The sequence below is a fragment of the Scyliorhinus torazame genome, chromosome 18, assembly GCF_047496885.1.
Source record: "Scyliorhinus torazame isolate Kashiwa2021f chromosome 18, sScyTor2.1, whole genome shotgun sequence".
In the NCBI taxonomy this organism is placed as follows: domain Eukaryota; kingdom Metazoa; phylum Chordata; class Chondrichthyes; order Carcharhiniformes; family Scyliorhinidae; genus Scyliorhinus; species Scyliorhinus torazame.
Window position 1 is genome coordinate 139962592 of NC_092724.1, and position 17961 is coordinate 139980552.

Below are 17961 nucleotides of genomic sequence, written 5' to 3' on the forward strand. Positions count from 1 at the left end.
AATAATAAACATTTATAAACATTTCCAGGAATCTCAAACAATTACTGTCTGTACATTTAAAATTCACCATATAGAAGCTCTCTTCTGAGATGTCGAATGCAAAAAGCTTGCAGCATAACTCAGGTGTTGCCAGAAATGAACCAAACTCTGAAAGTTTCAGTATCAGAATGAAAAGATAATATAACTGCAATATAAGTTTAAAATGGCTATAAATTATTTTTGATCTGTTTTACAGCTACGCAGGTTGGACAGTTTCCATCAATATATCATATTTATGATTGGTAATATATAGTTTGCCCCAGATCAGATTAAACTGACTTCTCAAAACAGCTTTCTCCTGAGGATTCTCAAAGAAACTGCTAAATGATCCCTCGCTTATCTATTTCATAGTTCTTTAACACCTGGGATTGTTCCCATGGACTGGATGGAGGCTAATTCTGTACCAATATTAGGAAAGATAAATATGTCAGAAACAGGTCATGAGCTTGACATTAGTTAGGGGAAAGTTACTCAAAGAGACCATTAGAGATGCCTTAATGGAATGGGCTATTAGAGACTCAGAATATGTTGCCCAGAAAAGAAGCTTACAACTCTACAACCTGGCTGAATTTTTCAATTAGGTTGCTAGGCTGATGGATGAAGGTAGTCCTATAAACATTGCATATGTGGATTTGTTTTTAAAGGTTCTGAAAACGTAACACACAATCAATTATAATGAAAAACAGAATCATGTAGAATTTGTGATGGGTTGGAAAGAAAATTGAAATTGATTAGAAGCAAAAATATGTTATGTATTGTAGTGAAGACAGTTACTAATCATGCAGAGATTGGTGTTGTGACTGTTAATCTTCACAATGTGCATTAATGGTCTTTATTGAAGGTTTTGGTGCCAACGGTTTGTGCAAGTGTCAGAACCCAAGTAAGACAAAAAGAATTACAAACTGTTTGGTAATACAGGACTTGAGTAGCGCTCAAAAAAATCACTTTGTCAAAGTTTAACATCTTACACTCAACAGGGGGGACAGCAACTTTGTACTGGATGAGAAGAAAGTGCTGCAAGTGGACTCGGATTGATAGAGGCATTGCCATGGAGAATGCACCAGTTAATGGTGACTGACAATTAATTGCTAAGCATTGTTTGAAAATTTAAACTAGGCAGCTTTAATCGGACTGGACATTGAACCCTGAGGAATGAACCAGCGAATGACTATAACTTATTTTGTTTTGCTGTGTACATGTGCTTTCTGTCTCCAAACAATAGGGCCCTGTGTATTAATAAATGTAGCTTCCAATAAACGCACATTCACCGCACCATGAGCCCAACTTACAATTGGAATTGAATAGGTACTTTGCATCAGTCTTCACAGTGGAAGACACCAGTGACATACCAGAACTTCAAGAGAGTCAAGGGGCAGAGGTGAGTGTAGTGGTCCTTGCTAAGGAGAAGGGTCCGGGGAAGCTAAAAGGTCTGAAGGTGGATAAGTCACTCGGACCAGATGGACTGCACCCAGGGTTCTGAAGGAGATAGCTAAGGAGATTGTGCAGGCATTGGTGGTGATCTTTCAGGAATCACTGGAGTCAGGGAGGGTCCCAGAGGTCTGGAAAATGGCTAATGTAACAGTCCTGTTTCAGAAGGAAGGGAGGCAGAAGATGGGAGATTATACGCTGGTTAGCCTGTCTCCGGTCATTGGTAAGATTTTGGAGTTCATTATTAAGGGTGCGATTGCGAAGTACTTGGAAGTGCATGGTAAAATAGGACTGAGTCAGCACGACTTCGTCCAGGGAAGGTCATGGCTGACAAATCTTTGAGGCGGTAATGAGGAAGTTAGACAGAGGGGAGCCAGTGGACGTGATCTATTTAGATTTCCAGAAAGCCTTTGACAAGGCGCTATATAGGAGGCTGCTAAATTAGATAAGAGCCCAGGGTGTTAGGGGCAAGGTACTGACATGGATAGAGGATTGACTGACTGGCAGAAGGCAGAGAATGGGGATAAAGGGGTCTTTTTCAGGATGGCAGCCAGCGACTAATGGCATTCCGCAGGGGTCAGTGTTGGGACCACAACTATTCACAATATATTTACGGGGCGGCACGGTGGCACAATGGTTAGCACTGCTGCCTCACAGCACCAGGGACCTGGGTTCAATTCTGGCCTTTGGCAACTGTCTGTGTGGAGTTTGCACGTTCTCCCCATGTCTGCGTGGATTGTGCTCAATTTTTCCTCCCACAGCACAAAGAGCTGCAGGTTAGGTGGATTGGCGATGCTAAATTGTCCTTTAGTGTTCAAAGATTAGGTGGGATTACAAGTTTGCGATGGAGTGGGCCTAGGGAGGTGCTCTTTCAGAGGGTTGGTACAGACTCGGTGGGCCAAATGGCCTCCTTCTGCACTGTCGGGATTCGGATATACATGAATGATTTGTAAGAAGGAACTGAGGGCATTGTTGCTAAGTTTGCAGATGATACATTGATATGTAGACCGACAGGTAGAATTGAGGAAGCATTGAGGCTGCAGAAGGACCTGGACCAGGCTAGGAGAATGGGCAAAGAAGTGGCAGATGGAATACAACATGGAAAAATGTGAGGTTATGCACTTTGGTAGGAAGAATAGAGGCATGGACTATTTTCTAAATGGAGAAAGGCATTGGAAATCTGAAGCATAAAGGGGCTTAGAAGTCCTAGTTCAGGATTCCGTTAAGGTTAACATGCAGGTTCAGTTGGAAGTTAGGAAGGCAAATTCAATGTTAGCATTCATTTCAAGAGGACTAGAATGCAAGAGCAGGGATGCACTGCTGAGGCTGTATATGGCTCTGGCCAGACCCCATTTGGAGTATTGTGAACAGTTTTGAGCCCCGTATCTAAGGAAGGATATGCTAACCTTGGAGGGGTTCCAGAGGAGGATCATAAGAATGATCCCTGGAATGAAGAACTTGTCGTATGAAGAGCGGTTGAGGACTCTGGGTCTGTACTCAATGGACTTTAGAAGGATGATGGGGGATCTCATTGAAACTTACAGAATACTGAGAGGCCTAGATAGAGTGGACATGGAGAAGATGTCTCCACCAGTAGGAGAGACTAGACCCGAGGGCTCGGCCTCACACTGAAGGGATGATGCTTTAAAACTGAGATGAGATGAATTTCTAAGGCCAGAGGGTGGTGAATCTGTGCAAATCATTGCCACAGAAGTTTGTGGAGGCTAAGTCTTTAAGACAGAGATAGGTAGGTTCTTTATTAATAAGGGGATTGGGGGTTACAGGGAGAAGGCAGCGGAAAGGGAATGAGAAACATATCAGCCATGATCGAATGTCAGAGCAGACTCGATCGGCCAAATGGCCAAATTCTGCTCCTATATCTTATGGTCTTGTACAGCGTGAATGATCTGATTAGAACATAGGACATACAGTGCAGAAGGAGGCTATTCGGCCCATCGAGTCGCACCGACCCACCTAAGCCCTCACCTCCACTCCACCCCCGCAACCCAACAAGCCCCCCTCCAAAAACCTTTTGGACACTAAGGGAAATTTAGCATGGCCAATCCACCTAACTTGCATGTCTTTGGACTATGGGAGGAAACCGGAGCACCCGGAGGAAACCTACGAACACACGGGGAGAACGTGCAGACTTATGTTAAGCAAATGACCTGGGCCCTATTTCCAAGGTTACCGATAAGGCTAATTTTACAGTGTGTGAAGCTGTAAAAAAATCACAAAGCTTGTATTGACCAGTGAAAGTGAGTGTGGTGGAGAATACACTGGCAGATTTCTCAACAAGTGCATCAAGGAACAGGAGTTCATTTGATTTCTCCATTTCAGAGGTGAATTTGAACACAGGATGGAGCCCCTTCAGACCTGCAAAGAAGTTACAACTTGCTTCAATTGATTTAAATATAGTAAACATAGCATCCACATATTGGAAGTATGCAAGGAATGAGAGCTTAAGTGCCATTCCATTGAAGATATGTCTATCATGGAATCCAACAAAGATGTTTGCCAGAGCTAGACCGGATGGGATCCCATGGCAACAGAATCTATTTGGGCATTCATAGTGTCATTAAAGCTGAATTGAACTGTGCTAGATGTCAAGTTCATAAGATCAATAACTATCGATTCAAGCAATGGTGGCCGGTCTAGATTGCCATGATATAGTGCTGCATTGCGAATATCTCTAGCTTCCTTAAGTGGCCATGATGTGGAGATGCCGGAGTTGGACTGGGGTAGGCACAGTAAGACGTCTTACAACACCAGCTTAAAGTCCAACAGGTTTGTTTTGAATCACTAGCTTTTGGAGCACTGCTCCTTCCTCAGGTGAAGGTAAGACTTATTTACTGTGCTTCCTTAAGTGGAACATTAAGGAATATACCAGCCATATCAAATGAGCACATGGTCACTATTACCTTTTCGGTTCTGCTTTGTTCACTGTCTATGTGGATTCTGCACGTTCTCTCCGTGTCTGCGTGGGTTTCCTCCGGGTGCTCCGGTTTCCTCCCACAAGTCCTGAAAGACGTGCTGTTAGGTAATTTGGACATTCTAAATTCTCCCTCTGTGTACCCGAACAGGCGCCGGAATGTGGCGATTAGGGGCTTCAGTAACCTCAGAGCAGTGTTGCTGTAAGCCTACTTGTGACAATAAAGATTATTATTATATTGCTGGTGCCTTTATTAAGACCACTCAGGCTATAGTGTCTCTTTTAACTTGGCCATATTTCCCAGTAGGCTTAGGGACAGGACTACACTCTTCAATGCTGTAAAGGGTATCTGTGATGGAAAACAAATGAACATCAGATTGATTTTTCTCTTTTGTTTTCCTGTTTAAAACCAGACAAATTGTTTATTGTCAATATTGCAGAATAAGGGATGATTCAGCAGCAAAAGAGAAATTACAATACAATTACATTTAAAAAGTGAATGATTTAATAGATTATCAAAATGCATACCAATAGTGTTATTTCACTAAATTGCTCCATATATAATTGCAATGATTTTGCTACTATCATCAAACTTTCCATTGTCTTTGTAAACTCTCTTTCTCTCTCTCTTCAGGTACTATACTGTTAAGAGGATGTTGGCCGCCATGGATTGTAGCCACCTAAAATGGCTGATTCCCTATTAATTTGGCCAAAACCCGATTTAAAATGGCTAACCGAAAAGGCTGATGGGAAAAGCAGCCAACAGGACACAAACGGACAACTGCAGACAGAATAGCGTATTCGGCTCTGGGGAAGTCGGCCCAGATCGATACTCAAGACTATTAGCAGCACATCAACCCAGACATCTGCAGTTTAATCGGCTATCCCCGGGAACAATTGCAAATTTTAGATGCTGTGGAGCAGGGATTCTCAGCCTGTGAGACACACCTGCTCGCAGTTTTCTGGGCAGTCCAGTACTTTTCATACATTACCGGACTGAACCCCATCACCATTTTGACCGAGCACCCCCCCACCCAAATTTTACTAGACGGACGACTTAAAGATGGTACCGTCAGCCAAATCCGCGCTGCTAGGTGGACCCTTCTCTTACAAGGACGGGACATCACAGTCAAACGGACCAAAACACACACATACTTAGCGGACAATCTACAGTACCCCGGAACCCCCCATGAGTGTGAAATCATCTCGCCCCACCATAATACAGGCCCCTTTATAGCTAAAACACCCCCCAGAAAACTAGCCACTCCATCTCAGAACCCCCCTCACCCGGACACATGTGATCCCATTAGGATCTATGTGGATGGATCTTCCACAGTCCTGATGGGCAACGCATAACAGGTTGTGGGATTTATGGGGGGGACGCGCCCTCGAGGAAACCGCATTAAAATTACCCGGACACTTAGGCGCGCAGGCAGCAGAGCTTGCGGTCATCGCTTACATCGTAGAGCACCCAGATTCCTTCCCCAGCCCAGCAGACATATATTCAGACAGCCTATACGTGTGCAACAGCCTCACTGAATTTCTGCCCCTCTGGGAAACAAGAGGATTTGTTTCCGTGGATGGGAAACCCCTCCCCTCAGCCCCATTACTCCGCCATATTTTGAAAAAAGCCAAGAACCGGACCTTTGGCATTATAAAAGTCCGCAGCCACCATCGTTCCTCCCCCCCTGGAAATGTAAAAGCCGACGCACTGGCTAAGGCAGGATCCAGGCATGGGTACTTTTGGAAGCCCCCCGAGAGCGCCCCAGTGAGTGCGCCAGTGAGTGCAGTTCAGGTCGCGCAGACTAGGATCGAAGATCTAGTAGAGGCCCAGAAGCAGGATAGCGCTCTCACTGAAATCGTGAAAGGGAAGTTTCCAGCCTCATACGAGAGGTACAGAAATACAATAACCACACATGACGGTGTGGTGCTAAAGGACACCCTTTATGTAGTTCCTGAGCAGGATAGGAACCAAATAATCTGTTCATTCCATGATGGCCATGGACACCAGGGAATCGAACCCACCGCAGCCCACCTCAAACAGCTTTGTTGGTGGCCAAATCTCAAAGAGGATGTACCCCATTACATTGAGAATTGCCTCATCTGCGCTCAGAACAACCCAGATAGATATGCCAAACAGGCACATCTCAGCCACACCCGACCCGTTAACGGCCCCTGGACTAACCTCCAGATCGATTTTATAGGTCCATTGCCCCCTTGCAGGAATGGCTATAAATATGTTCTGGTGGGCATAGACACTTTTACAAAGTGGGTGGAAGCATTTCCAGCCCGCACCAACACCGCGAAAACCACCGCCAAAATCCTAACCCACCACATCTTCACAAGATGGGGACTCCCCCGCAGTATTGAATCGGACCAAGGTTCTCACTTTACGGGACGGGTCATGCAGAACGTCCTCACGATATTTGGCATAACCCAAAAATTTCACATTGCGTACCACCCACAGTCGAGTGGTATAGTGGAGCGCATGAATCGGACCCTAAAAACCACCCTTAGAAAAATGGTCCAGCAGAACAACACCACTTGGGATTCTGTCCTCCCCTTTGCGCTGATGTTTTTGCGCAACACTGTTTCCACCTCCACAGGTTTCACCCCACACACCCTCATGACTGGACGCCCCATGAAAGGGACAGAGTACTTGTTGGGTTTAGACCTGACCAGCCCTTAGGTTACGGCCCTCACCCATGAGAAAGCCGTTGAACAATTACTTGCAAATGTAAAAACGGCTCAGTTAGCAGCCACTGTTAAACTGGGTACTAAAAGAAAACAGAGCAAGGCCTGTTTTGATAAGGCAGTACATGCAACGGAGTATAATATAGGACAACAAGCGATGGTGGCTGTGTATAACCCCAGCACATTTCTGTCTCCGAAACACTCGGGTCCGTACTCCATTACGGATAAAGTAAGCCCATCGGTATACAAAATCAAATACCAAAATGGTAAGACTGCGTGGTTTCACATAAACCAGCTAAAGGCTTATGGAGCACAGTCAAACCACGCCCACCACGTCATGCTTGACGCAGCAGACCAAACCCCGCCCACAGCCAACGTGACCACACCAACCCCCTCCACGTCCAGCCCAGACACGGACTCGCCCCCGACTCCACCCACAAAATTTACACTCCGCCCCGGAACACCCACAGACTGCAGCAGCAGAGACAGCGACTGTGACTGACGACAGCCACAGCACGCCTCCCTACTATCCTGGTCCCACACCCAGCAACTCCGACTTCGACTCCAGTGATCCCTTCCTCATCACTTTCTTAAACAAACCACACCACCAACCACCGAACCACACAGACGACCCCGACTTTATCCCCACACAACTTGACGAACGCCATTGGCACCGCGACAACTCCTACAGACTCGTCCGCAACGACGAGAGCAACCCTAACTCATACCACGCAGCCCTTTCAACATTAATTCACTCCAGAATTTGGCACCCGGGAGAAGGGGACGACCCCGAGTCAGACCCCCAATCAGCCAACCCCTTTGCAACCCTGTTCGCAACAGAGAACTGAGGTGTCCACATGACGATTTAAAGGAGACACTTGGTGAAAAGAGCTGTCCTTCCTGATGGAACCTGCAGGATGTTTTGCTTTGTTTGTATGTTTGTTTAAATGTTGTTTGTCTGACAGGAGAATTTTCTCACCCCCACACACCCATTCACCTGAAACATTTAGCTCTTTCCAAAACCCCCACCGCGGCCAGACACTTGTTCAATGGTACCAACTTGTCCACAGATACCTGGTCAGAAGACCACACGCTCGTTCAGAGGAACAAGCTTTTCGGCTGGTACTGGTTCAAGTGCCAGATGCCCGATCTGATTTGACGGGAGAATCACAGCAGCAACCCCACCATGATGACTACATTTTTGCCCGTTCTTGTCGGTTGCTCAGGCAGTGGAGGAACGGCGTGAGATCCGCCCTGTCTGGGGGCCCCCCCGTTGGTCAAAAACTCTCGGGTAGGGGAGATACGGTATTGGTAGCCATCCAACCCGGGGACTCCATCCAAATCTTACCCGTCGCGGCCCATACGCACCTCATTCGACCTTTTCCTTTCAAAAACAGTTTTACTTATTTAGGCAACCTTTGGGTTGCTGCCAAATGCTATTTACATCCGAGAACATTTGGATGATAAATCAGCACTGGTCCACCATTGGGAAGTGTGCCGTGTCCTAACATTTGTTTTGAAAAAAAAAATGAGGGAGTCACATAGAGTGACCAATTATAAGGGAATAATTGGCCCCGAAGGACAGACACACTAACATACCGGATATTATACCAAAGTAGTTACAGATACTATGCTTGTTTTACAGAACTCCAGAAGCTCCAGGACTGGAGAAAACAGAGAACACAAAGAAAGAAAAAGGAGGACAGCCATGAGGACTCCTTTCATCGTGCTCAACATATTTTATTTGGACATTTGGTTGCGCGGGAACGCGGACCCCATTACTCCAAACCCCCCTGCCGTTAATGTTTCACTGCCCCACAGTACCGAGGGCCCAGTCACCAGCCACGCTGCATTATCCTGGTGTGCCAAGTTCATAACTTGGTACTCCCTGTCGTACGTTATCGAAGCACTATTAGCGTTGGCAATACTCTGCTGTGCAGTGCAGACTATGCGCATCCGCAAGTGGAGAAGGAGAGCGTACCGCGCTCGAACCCCGGTATATCGGATCCAATCCCCTATGTTCGGGTATGACCAGACCCCAGACCCCCGCAACCTATAATACAGAAATAAAGAACAAGCACTTGCGTTTTCCTGTAAATAAAAGATGTACAAAACTACCTGTAACAAGAAAAAAAAATGTATGATCCTGAGCTTGACTGCCAAGCCAGGAAAGAATATATGGAACGTTATGATTGTTGTATGTTTTAGAGAGATAGGATGATGCAATGCTTGATGAGTGTATTTAGGTAAAATTAGAGGTTCCAAGTTTTAATTTTTTTAGATACATGCCCCTGCCTGACATAGCGCCCTCAAGAATTGTTTAGGTAAATTTTTGCGCATAACTAGGGTCAGAATAGTGGCCATGTAGGAGGTGTCCCCCCCGGTCAGGGAATGGAAAGGACAACATTTGTGTGATCGTTCACGCTTCGCGTTAGGATCACAAGGAAGATCTGTAGCCACCTAAAATGGCTGATTCCCTATTAATTTGGCCAAAACCCGATTTAAAATGGCTAACCGAAAAGGCTGATGGGAAAAGCAGCCAACAGGACACAAACGGACAGCTGCAGACAGAATAGCGTATTCGGCTCTGGGGAAGTCGGCCCAGATCGATACTCAAGACTATTAGCAGCACATCAACACAGACATCTACAGTTTAATCGGCTATCCCCGGGAACAATTGCAACATATTAGCAATTGAATGCCGGGCCAGACCTGTCAGCGCCTGCAGTGGCCGAAACAAAGACAGGTGAACGACCACCCCCCCGATCGAGGAATCGCCCCATTATTGGAGCATATCGAACCCAGTGATTGGGAACAAGTCCAATCACTTGGGACTCAGGGTCAAGGGCCGCCCCGAGAGGCGGGAAGCCCCTGGGCCCTATAAAGTGAGGGGCCAAGTTCAGATCTCTCTCTCTCTCCCTTCTTCTCCTGCTCGCGACCTTTGCAAGAACATCGACCAGAAACTGTAAGTTTGACTCCAGCGATCGCTACCCGATTAAGACTCCTAGCCATCCACCCGTATCAGCCTTTTGAATCCCGCGGGCCAGATCCGATTGGATAAGCCATTCGTTTCCCTGACCTGGTGGGCCCTTCCTAAAGTTAAGTATTGGCCTGTTAGTTATAGGTATTAGTCTAGAAGTAGAATTATTGTATAAGTATCAATTGCTGTATATAATAAATGACCGTTGATTTCAATCTTACTAAGCGGTGTGATGACTTATTAATCATAACTCGAGCTTGAACCACGTGGCGGTATCAGAACGATACCTGGCGACTCGTGAGCAAAGGTGACATAATCAGAGGTAATAAACTAAGGCTAAAAAGAGCAACAGGATGTCCATGTGTTGGTTCATGGCTATGCTTGGCAAGGTATGGCAGAGGTTGGCTGTTGCCATCTGTAGGTTCTGATTGACCAGGAGATTCTTACACTCTTACTTCCTGCCATTGGCGTATTGGAAGGATTTGTAGATTGATAATCAACCTGTTTGGCCACATTATGAAAGCACCTTCTGTGGCTATCATGTCCTGGAGTGGGTCTCAAACCTGGAACTTTTGGATCAGGGGTAAGGATGCTACCCCAAGACAAGACAACGCCACATAAATTTTAACTAGAGGAAACATAACAACAGGCAGGTTGTCAGTATCTGCCATCACAACCATTTTTAATAATACAAATGGTTTTACAAACGTGTAGTAGAAATCACAGCAAGGTAGCATTGTGGATAGCACAATTGCTTCACAGCTCCAGGGTTCCAGGTTCGATTCTGGCTTGGGTCACTGTCTGTGCAGAGTCTGCACATCCTCCCCGTGTGTGCGTGGGTTTCCTCCGGGTGCTCCGGTTTCCTTCCACAGTGCAAAGATGTGCAGGTTAGGTGGATTGGCCATGATAAATTGCCCTTAGTGTCCAAAATTGCCCTTAGTGTTGGGTGGGGTTACTGGGTTATGGGGATAGGGTGGAGGTGTTGACCTTGGGTCGGGTGCTCTTTCCAAGAGCTGGTGCAGACTCGATGGGCCGAATGGCTTCCTTCTGCACTGTAAATTCTATGATAATCTATGATAATCTTCTGAATTTACCTCAGAGTAAATTCAATTTTCAAATCAAAGAAATTGTTCAATTTTCAATTTTATGATGTTTCCCAAATATTTCAACTAGCTTATTATTCTGTGACAATATTGTTTCAGATTCCAGCATCCGCAGTAATTTGCTTTTATTATTACCCTGTCATGTGGTCCAAGATGTTCATCAGTCTCCATTCAATTAATCACTGAATACGTCTGAATTCCGAAGTCCCAGAATGAACCTTGGGGATAATCTTCACCATCACAGCTGGAGCAGCAAACCAAGCAGAGCTGGTCACCAATGGATAGATAAACCTGCCTGATTCTTATTCCCAGTAACGTCAGTGGAATTGAAAACCAGGTGGGTTCTATATGGATCAGGCTTTGCTGACTTAATGCGAAATCCATGAAGGTTAAAATTGTGCAGGCGCCACCTCTTCCCTGCTACTGTTTTTGATCTTTGATCGCTACTTTCCCCTTTCATCCACATGTGTATACACAGCAATGTGCACGATGCTGCATCTTCCTTTCCATTTGCTTGTCACTAATTTATTGTGATATGCTTAGCATCTCGACTTATATTGTAAATATTCACTTTTTGCATGCGCAGGTAAAGAAATAGTACATTTTCTTGCATTTTTTAAAACCAGAAAAAATGGCTTTCCAAATTCCTCAGTGGCTGTGATTGGATGGGAAAATGGAGAGCTGAATATTCCGCATTCCAATCTCAATCTACTGAAATGCATGCAGTTCCCTTGTATTGCCACTCAGTGTCAGTGCAGTCAGCTTTATAAATTTTGTTTCAAACTCAATGACGTTCATTGGTCAGGTTTTTGGTGCATGTCAATGTTTTAGCTTCTGTGTACCGTATGGATACACGTTTATGTGCACTCCATGTTATGTGCTACAATCGTATATTGTGACAGCTATGATTCAATTGGTAGCACTCCCGCCTCTTAGTCAGAAGATTCAAGGCCCACTACAGGACTTGAGTGCAAAAGTGAAGGCTGACGCTCCAGTGCAGTACTCTGGGGGTGCTGCACTGTCAGAGGTGCCATCTTACAGATGAGCGATCATACCAAGACCGAGTCTGCCTTGTCATGTGGACCTAAAAGGTCCCATGGCACTATTTCAAATAAAAGCAGGGGGGGGGTTAACTCCTGTCCCGTGGCCAATAGTTATACCTCAATTACAAAACAAAAATAAGATTATTTGGTTATTAATACGTTGTTGTTTGTGGCAATTCACTGTGTGCAAATTAGCTGCTGCAGTTATGCAGTTCCAGGTGAGGTTCTCTAAACGTTCTTGATCTTTGATGGCGAGACCCATCGATTTGTCACTATTTGTTATTATCGATTTGTTGGGATACCCCCAAATTGTTACAAATCCGGGTGAGCAGGGATGACTGGCTCCATGTCTTTATTCAGTCCATCCACCCTCAGCTGGTAGCAACAAAGGTTTAATACAGGTTTAATACAGCAGCAAACCAAGCAGAGCTGGTCACCAATGGATAGATAAACCTGCCTGGTTCCCATTCCCTTGGATTCCTTTTCCAGACCAAATAGCTGTGTTTCCAAAAAAAAACATAGAATCTCTACAGTGCAGAAGGTGGCCATTCGGCCCATCAAGCCTGCACCGTCCCTTGGAAAGAGCACCCTGCTTAAGCCCACAACTCCACACTATCCCCGTAACCCAGACACCCAACCTAACCTTTTGGACACTAAGGGGCAATTTAGCATGGTCAATCCACCTAACCTGCACATCTTTGGACAGGTGGCGGGGAAAGCGGAGCACCCGGAGGAAACCCACGCAGACACGGGGAGAAAGTGCAAACTCCACACATACAGTCACCCGAGGCCGGAATTGAACGTGGGTCCCTGGGGCTGTGAGGCAGCAGTGCTATCCACTGTGCCACCGTGCCACCAATTTTTTTTTTAAAATTCCAATTAACAAAGAACAAAGAACAAAGAAATGTACAGCACAGGAACAGGCCCTTCGGCCCTCCAAGCCCGTGCCGACCATGCTGCCCGACTAAACTACAATCTTCTACACTTCCTGGGTCCGTATCCCTCTATTCCCATCCTATTCATATATTTGTCAAGATGCCCCTTCAATGTCACTATCGTCCCTGCTTCCAGCACCTCCTCCGGTAGCGAGTTCCAGGCACCCACTACCCTCTGCGTAAAAAACTTGCCTCATACATCTACTCTAAACCTTGCCCCTCTCACCTTAAACCTATGCCCCCTAGTAATTGACCCCTCTACCCTGGAGAAAAGCCTCTGACTATCCACTCTGTCTATGCCCCTCATAATTTTGTATACCTCTATCAGGTCTCCCCTCAACCTCCTTCGTTCCAGTGAGAACAAACCGAGTTTATTCAACCGCTCCTCATAGCTAATGCCCTCCATACCAGGCAACATTCTGGTAAATCTCTTCTGCACCCTCTCTAAAGCCTCCACATCCTTCTGGTAGTGTGGCGACCAGAATTGAACACTATACTCCAAGTGTGGCCTAACTAAGGTTCTATACAGCTGCAACATGACTTGCCAATTCTTATACTCAATGCCCCGGCCAATGAAGGCAAGCATGCCGTATGCCTTCTTGACTACCTTCTCCACCTGTGTTGCCCCTTTCAGTGACCTGTGGACCTGTACTCCTAGATCTCTTTGACTTTCAATACTCTTGAGGGTTCTACCATTCACTGTATATTCCCTACCTGCATTAGACCTTCCAAAATGCATTACCTCACATTTGTCCGGATTAAACTCCATCTGCCATCTCTCCGCCCAAGTCTCCAAACAATCTAAATCCTGCTGTATCCTCCGACAGTCCTCATCGCTATCCGCAATTCCACCAACCTTTGTGCCGTCTGCAAACTTACTAATCAGACCAGTTACATTTTCCTCCAAATCATTTATATATACTACAAACAGCAAAGGTCCCAGCACTGATCCCTGTGGAACACCACTGGTCACAGCCCTCCAATGAGAAAAGCATCCTTCCATTGCTACTCTCTGCCTTCAATGGCCTAGCCAGTTCTGTATCCACCTTGCCAGCTCACCCCTGATCCCGTGTGACTTCACCTTTTGTACTAGTCTACCATGAGGGACCTTGTCAAAGGCCTTACTGAAGTCCATATAGACAACATCCACTGCCCTACCTGCATCAATAATCTTAGTGACCTCCTCGAAAAACTCTATCAAGTTAGTGAGACACGACCTCCCCTTCACAAAACCGTGCTGCCTCTCACTAATACGTCCATTTGCTTCCAAATGGGAGTAGATCCTGTCTCGAAGAATTCTCTCCAGTAGTTTCCCTACCACTGAAGTAAGGCTCACCGGCCTGTAGTTCCCGGGATTATCCTTGCTACCCTTCTTAAACAGAGGACCAACATTGGCTATTCTCCAGTCCTCCGGGACATCCCCTGAAGACAGCGAGGATCCAAAGATTTCTGTCAAGGCCTCAGCAATTTCCTCTCCAGCCTCCTTCAGTATTCTGGGGTAGATCCCATCAGGCCCCGGGGACTTATCTACCTTAATATTTTTTAAGACACCCAACACCTCGTCTTTTTGGATCTCAATGTGACCCAGGCTATCTACACACCCTTCTCCAGACTCAACATCTACCAATTTCTTCTCTTTGGTGAATACTGATGCAAAGTATTCATTTAGTACCTCGCCCATTTCCTCTGGCTCCACACATAGATTCCCTTGCCTATCCTTCAGTGTGCCAACCCTTTCCCTGGCTAAGGAGCAATTTAGCGTGGGAAATCCAACTACCCTGCACATCTTTGGGTTGTGGGGGTGAGACCCACGCAGACACGGGGAGAATGTGCAAACTCAACACGGACAGTGACCCAGGGTTGGGATCAAACCTGGCTCCTCCGTGCTGTAAGGCAACAGTGCTAATCACTGCACCACCATGCCGCCTTTAAAGGAGCCAATTTAACCAGGCTTTCTTAGTTAAGATACAGTAAGTTTATTAACTGCTAAAAAGGTGAAGGAGAAATGGCAAAACATCTACATCAATATGAATTAGAGTAAGAATTGAATCCAATAGTAAGTAAATATAAACAAAAAGTTATACGGAAATGTCATAGAATCATAGAATCCCTATAGTGCAGAAGAAGGCCATTTGGTCCATCAAGTCTGCACTGACCCTCAGAAAGAGCACCCAACCTAGGCCCACACCCCATCCTCGTAACACTTTGATCCCACCTAACCTTTGGATACTCAGGATCAATTTAATATGGCCAATCCACCAGTCCTTGAGCTGTGAGAAGTGGATGAACATAGAACATAGAACGTTACAGCGCAGTACAGGCCCTTCGGCCCTCGATGTTGCACCGACCTGTGAAACCACTCTAAAGCCCATCTACACTATTCCCTTATCGTCCATATGTCTATCCAATGACCATTTGAATGCCCTTAGTGTTGGCGAGTCCACTACTGTTGCAGGCAGGGCATTCCACGCCCTTACAACTCTCTGAGTAAAGAACCTACCTCTGACATCTGTCTTATATCTATCTCCCCTCAATTTAAAGCTATGTCCCCTCGTGCTAGACATCACCACCTGAGGAAAAAGGCTCTCACTGTCCACCCTATCCAATCCTCTGATCATCTTGTATGCCTCAATTAAGTCACCTCTTAACCTTCTTCTCTCGAATGAAAACAGCCTCAAGTACCTCAGCCTTTCCTCATAAGATCTTCCCTCCATACTAGGCAACATTCTGGTAAATCTCCTCTGCACCCTTTCCAATGCTTCCACATCCTTCCTATAATGCGGTGACCAGAATTGCACGCAATACTCCAAATGCGGCCACACCAGAGTTTTGTACAGCTGCAACATGACCTCATGGCCCCGAAACTCAATCCCTCTACCAATAAAAGCTATCACACCGTACGCCTTCTTAACAACCCTCTCAACCTGGGTGGCAACTTTCAGGGATCTATGTACATGGACACCGAGATCTCTCTGCTCATCCACACTACCAAGAATCTTACCATTAGCCCAGTACTCTGTATTCCTGTTATTCCTTCCAAAATGAATCACCTCACAATTTTCTGCATTAAACTCCATTTGCCACCTCTCAGCCCAGCGCTGCAGCTTATCTATGTCCCTCTGTAACTTGTAACATCCTTCCGCACTGTCCACAACTCCACCGACTTTAGTGTCATCTGCAAATTTACTCATCCATCCTTCTACGCCCTCCTCCAGGTCATTTATAAAAATGACAAACAGCAGTGGCCCCAAAACAGATCCTTGTTGTATACCACTAGTAACTGGACTCCAGTCTGAACATTTCCCATCAACCACCACCCTTTGTCTTCTTCCAGCTAGCTAATTTCTGATCCAACCTGCTAAATGACCCTGAATCCCATGCTTCCGTATTTTCTGCAGTAGCCTACCGTGGGGAACCTTATCAAACGCTTTACTGAAATCCATATACACCACATCAACTGCTTTACCCTCATCCACCTGTTTGGTCACCTTCTCAAAGAACTCAATAAGGTTTGTGAGGCACGACCTACCATTCACAAAACCGTGTTGACTATCTCTAATCAAATTATTCCTTTCCAGATGATTATACATCCGGTCTCTTATAAACCTTTCCAAGATTTTGCCCACAACAGAAGTAAGGCTCACTGGTCTATAGTTACCGGGGTTGTCTCTACTCCCTTCTTGAACAAGGGGACAACATTTGCTATCTTCCAGTCTTCTGGCACTATTCCTGTAGACAAAGATGACTTAAAGATCAAAGCCAAAGGCTCAGCAATCTCCTCCCTAGCTTCCCAGAGAATCCTAGGATAAATCCCATCCGGCCCAGGGGATTATCTATTTTGACACTTTCCAGAATTGCTAACACCTCCTCCTTATGAACCTCAAGCCCTTCTAGTCTAGTAACCTTAATCTCAGTATTCTCCTCGACAACATTGTCTTTTTCCTGTGTGAATACTGACGAAAAATATTCATTTAGCACCTCTCCTATCTCCTCGGACTCCAAGCACATCTTCCCACTACTGTCCTTGACTGGCCCTAATCTTACCCTAGTCGTTCGTTTATTCCTGACATATCTATAGAAAGCTTTAGGGTTACCCTTGATCCTACCTGCCAAAGACGTCTCATGTCCCCTCCTGGTTCTTCTTAGCTCTCTCTTTAGGTCATTCCTAGCTAACTTGTAACTCTCGAGCGCCCTAACTGAACCTTCATGTCTCAACTTTATATAAGTCTCCTTCTTCCTCTTGACAAGTGTTTCGACTGCTTTAGTAAACCACGGTTCCCTTGCTCGACCACTTCCTCCCTGCCTGACAGGTACATACTTATCAAGGACACGCAGTAGCTGTTCCTTGAACAAGCTCCACATTTCCATTGTGCCCATCCCCTGCAGTTTTCCTCTCCATCTGATGCATCCTAAGTCTTGCCTCATCGCATCATAATTGCCTTTCGCCCAGATATAACTCTTGCCCTGCAGTATATACCTATCCCTTTCCATCACTAAAGTAAACGTAATTGAATTGTGGTCACTATCACCAAAGTGCTCACCTACCTCCAAATCTAACACCTGTCCTGGTTCATTACCCAGTACCAAATCCAATACGGCCTCGTCTCTCGTTGGTCTATCTACATACTGTGTCAGGAAACCCTCCTGCACACATTGGACAAAAACGGGCCCATCTAAAGTACTCGAACTATAGCATTTCCAGTCAATATTTGGAAAGTTAAAGTCCCCCATAACAACTACCCTGTTGCTTTCGCTCCTATCCAGAATCATCTTTGCAATCTTTTCCTCTACATCTCTGGAACTTTTT